The following is a 5,013-nucleotide window of genomic DNA, read 5'->3' as shown; positions in this document are numbered from 1 at the left end:
CCCCCCCCCCCCCCCCCTCTCCGCTGTGTAACCTGTCATGGACGGAGCGCTGTGTGTTAATTACAGGCAGCGCGGCTTTTGACAGGTAGTTAGGTTACACCGGACCACCGGTGCGTTGCGTTGACCCAGATGGTGGGAAGGATTAGAGGAAGCTGGAAGCGCACTTATTCTTTACAAGAAGGGAAGAGAAAATGTGGACCTATAGGAGTAGAGTGAACAATCCAAATCGATTGTGGGGGCATTCCCCAGCATGCTGGAGAATGTCCACAACTGAACCTATGTCACACACAATACAAACTTGGAGAGGAGCTGCTGCACTGCTTCCCGGAACCCCTATGTATAAAGGAGGGTGCTGTAGTAACCACGGATAGCGCCGCGCATCCTCAAATATATGATAAATGTCACCAGCACGCCTATGTCTTGTGCCAATAGTCCACCTTCTTTATTGATGCAGACTGTCAAAAAAACAACGTTTCGGGGCCACGCAGGGTCCCCTTCATCAGGTTTTAGACCAATGTCATACTGAGACCCGATGAAGGGGACCCTGCGTGGCCCCGAAACGTTGTTTTTTTTTACAGTCTGCATCAATAAAGAAGATGGATTATGGCACAAGACATAGGCGTGCTGGTGACAGTTATCGTATGCACAATACAAAGACCCAGATATTACGGGCAGCACAGTGGTGTAGTGGTTAGCACGTCTGCCTTGCAGCACTGGGGGGGTCCCTGGTTCAAATACTAGCCAGGTCACTATATAAAAAGAGTTTGTGTGTTCTTCCTGTCCTGTGTGGGTTTCCTCCAGATAGCTGGAAGGTGAATTGGCTCCTGTCTGAGAAAAAAAAATTGGCCCTTGTATGTAGGTGAGATGGGGACCTTAGATTGTAATTTCCTCGATGGCAGGGACTGATGTGCACTGAATTGTCAGCGCTCTATAAATACCTGTAATGTTACGTTGTTAATACTTATATCAGCCAATCTTCTGGTTGCGGGGTGGTGGGGGGGGGCGCAAAAATTCAACTTTGCCTGTGTTGGCAAAAATCCTAGCACCGGCCCTGATCCCACCAGGTAGCCCCAGCCACAGATGCAGGCCAGGGACGTGCGGTCAGGGGAGGCGGAGCCTTGCCTAGTATTATGAAGAAAAAAGGTGTCAGCTTCAAGTCTGAAGCTGACAGCTTTTTCTCCATTCAGATCGGCTTGTTACAGGATACACAGCAGGGAAAGTCTCCGCCCCCCTCACCCCCTGTGTCACCTGTCATGGGCGGAGCGTTGCTTGTTAATTACAGGCAGAGCTGCATTCGGCTTTTGGCAGGTAGTTAGGTTACACAGCAGAGGGCTTCCCCACTTCTTGTGTAACCTAACATAGTGAGGCAAGAGCTGTCACAGCCTTTACTCTGTGTTAGAGGCGTAAGCTCTGTGGATGGCTTAGACCAATGGCAAAGCACCATTAGTCCAAGCTGTCCAATCAAAAAAAAAGGAAAAAAAACCCCATCTCGATGCATCAGAAGTGACGAGCAAGTGAGGGACAGGGAGGCTCCTCCCTGTCTCCTCCCTTCCTCCTCCCCACCTCCTCCCCACACAGCTTGGTTACCAATCTGGAGTGGGGAATTCCACGGGATGGGGCCGGAGCTTCGACGGGGCGGGGCGGAGCTTCTGCGGGCTGGGGGATACCTCCCCCAGCCCAGAAGGCATGGCACGGCACGTCACTGATGCAGGCTTGCCCTGGGCCCCCTCAGCTCCCAAATGCCACACTCTGCAAAGCCACACTGCTTCTACAACTTTATTAAACGCAAGTGGACAGAAGTACGCCACAGGCTGCCTTCCACTGACGCATTTCGCCTCCCCAGTGGGGCTTGATCATAGAGCCAGGAAATTGTAGACAAAACGGGAAGGAGGCAATCTAATGATACGACGCCTGAAACAATCTTAAAAGTGCCAATTAAGGGACTGCAAAGAAGTTGCAATAAAAACGCAAAAACAATCCAAAGCCCCAAACTTATATAAACTTCCGGTAAGAAATAATAACATTGCAAAAAAAAATACACACCTGCTGCACACACTTCCTGTTCAGTGCTAATAACCCCTAAAAACTGGTATTTAGTATGTACATTTAAAAACCACTCAATATCAAATATGCAAACTATGAAAACGATACAAGTCAGCTATCAGGAAAAAAGACCAAAAATCATACAATGTAACTAAATAGAAATGTTGCTGAGATTTGTTTTATAGCAGAAAAGCTGATTGGAGGATTACTGGATCTATACAACTGATTTACTGGCGGGGAAAGGAACAGGAGCTGTAAGCAGGGCCGCATTTCCCACAAGGCCACCGAGGCCGGTCAGTAGAGAATAGAGGGGCAGCACAGCCACCTGGCGGGGAGTTTTTTTCTTCTTCCTACATTTAGCCCTGCTTCTGGAACGCAGGGCTAAATGTACAGCTAGGAAGCCGGAGTTCTAGTACAAGTGATCCCAGCAAGGCTGCCGAGATCACTGGTAATATGCGTGCAGCTCCGTCCGACCCCCCCCCCCTCTATGGACTGCCCCTATCTCACCTGGCTGCCTCTCCCCGCTGGCCTTCTCTCATCCCACCGTGGTTTTCGGCGGTCCCCTGGTCCACATTCATTCATTCTCAGCTCCGCTCCGTGTAAACACTGAGAAGGGAGAGCTGCTGTCAACAGGAGTTCCAGCGCAGCGCTGCGCTAGAACTCCTGTATTGGAGGTAACAAGTTCAATAAAGAGAACCTGTCACCTCCAAATGCTATCACACGGTGGCTTGTTAGCTCCTGTGTGATAGCAATAAAATTGTGAATTTAAAAAAAAGTAAAAAGTAATATAAATAAAAAGTAAAAAATAAGAAATAACTAAAATAAAAAAAGTGATAAAGTAAACAATTATAAAATAAACAACTATAAAATATAATAAGACAATTAAAAATTTGAAAAAGTAAAAAAAAAGAGGAGATACAAATAAACAAAAAAGGGATAAAAAAACAATAAAGAAAAAATAAAAACCAACCCTGCCGCCCCCCGCCATCTGGTTGCCATTCTTCATTGAGGGGGGAGGGTTTGGCGGGTAGAGGGGCGCATTGAGTAACCCGGCCTTGATAGGGGCAATCATTGTGCAATGCTTTGGCCACTGTGTCCTGCTCTCCCCCACCCCCTCCCCCCCAAGTACCAGGCCTCCATGGATCGGACTTGTTTCTCCAGCACATCCCACAGATGATTGATTGGATCGAGATCCGGAGAATTTGGAGTCCAAGTCATCACCTCGAACATTGTTGTTCCTCAAACCATTCTTGAACCATTGTGTGCAGTGTGGCCGGGCTCATTATCCTGCTGAAAGAGGCCAGTGCCATAAGGGAGTACCGTGTCCATGAAGGGGGGGACTTGGTCAGTAACAATGTTTAGGTCGGTGGTCGGTGTCAAAATAAGACCCACATGAATGGCAGGACCCGAGGTTTCCCAGCAGAACATTGCCCATCACACTGCCTCCGCCGGCTTGTCTTCTTCCCATAGTGCATCCCGGTGCCATCTCTTCCCCAGGTAAGTGACACACCCACCCGGCCATCCACATGATGTACATCAGACCAGGCCGCCTTCTTCCATCGCTCCGTGCTTCATAACTGTATCTCTGGTTCTATATGTATAGCAAGGCGGTATCGTCACTCCATCCCAGTTAATTGCCTCGTTGCACCACACTAGAAGGATAATGAAGAAAAAGGCTTTGTAGGCACTCAAAGGACTTCCATAGATGAAGAAAGAGGATGACATAAGCACTTTATTGCACCAACGTTTGGGCGAGTCACAACCTGCCCCTCTCAAGGGCCTTCAGAAAAGTGGGCTGTGACCCGCCGAAACATAAAGCAGTGACATTGTGCTCCTCATTCATCTATGGAGGTCCTCCGAGTGCCTACAAAACCTTTATAGAAATATATACATACGCAGTATATTTATATCCCAGCAGACTCTCCCCTCGAATTCCTCCCCCTCACAGTCTGATAGCGATCTCGCCATCACAACTTCGTTTACCAATTCACGTTCTTTTACCCTAAATGGATTTCATGTCCTCTGAGAGAAGCCGATAAACTTCCACAACTCTCTTGGAATATTTTATTCATTTTTTTTAATATACCATTTTAATTCCCAGCCGACAAGAAGGATCCCAAATGGGTTAAAGATTCCACTGGGCGGGCTCCGATCGTTTGTGTCAGGCTCCCATCCGCAGCGGGCCGCGCACATTGCACTTCATAAATTATTCCCAGCTAAAAATCACGGAATCTTATTTCCAATTAACACCCGGCCTGCTCATCGGCACCCATCATGTGACACCGCCGGCGACGCTGCATAATCTCGGGAGCTTGTGACAGAGGAGTTATGTCGAGTTTGCAAGACTTGTTTTCAATTACAGGTTCATTCCGCCTAAAAGTGGTCTTCAAGGGGGATCCTGGTGGGCCGAGTCAGCTCCTGTATATGGCTCGGATCAGAGAGCCAATAGACGATGAGTTCATTGGATGGATCGTCCAACGTAGAAGTTCCAGGCTCAGCTCCTGTCCACCTGGAAGTAACCGGTGTTCCAACCCACCTTTGTGTATTCCATCTCCTCCTGTTACATTCTCCATAATATAAAGCACATAAATATCGAGCGGGGATGGTGGGAGCTCCTCATAATGGGCACAGGAGGTGTACAGACCCGGGAACTCAGCACAGGGATGGTGGGAGCTCCTCATAATGGGCACAGCGGGTGTACAGACCCGGGAACTCAGCACAGGGATGGTGGGAGCCCCTCATAATGGGCACAGCGGGTGTACAGACCCGAGAACTCAGCACAGGGATGGTGGGAGACCCAGGGGCAAAGGCATGATGGGATGTGTATTTTCATCACAGCTGCCGGGCCCCTGTATAGGCTGATTGAGGCTTTCAGCAAAGCAAGAAACTCGATAGAAAGCCAAATCTCATATAATGACAGAAAAGTGTTTCTGTGATGGAAGTGTCCGGAAAGGTCTTTTCCTATTTTTT

General features: G+C 48.5%; 1 protein-coding gene across 1 annotated transcript in view; it reads right to left on the bottom strand.

Moving 5' to 3' along the window:
• Positions 1–5,013, bottom strand: part of LOC108801019 (adenylate cyclase type 5-like) — a gene marked incomplete at its 3' end in the record, with an annotated part of 119,668 nt that overhangs the window by 64,103 nt on the left and 50,552 nt on the right. The gene's annotated exons all lie outside the window — the stretch shown is intronic.

Source organism: Nanorana parkeri, unplaced genomic scaffold, assembly GCF_000935625.1.
Source record: "Nanorana parkeri isolate BGI_ZX_2015 unplaced genomic scaffold, ASM93562v1 scaffold2196, whole genome shotgun sequence".
In the NCBI taxonomy this organism is placed as follows: Eukaryota; Metazoa; Chordata; class Amphibia; order Anura; family Dicroglossidae; genus Nanorana; species Nanorana parkeri.
This window is presented reverse-complemented; position numbering and strand designations above follow the sequence as displayed.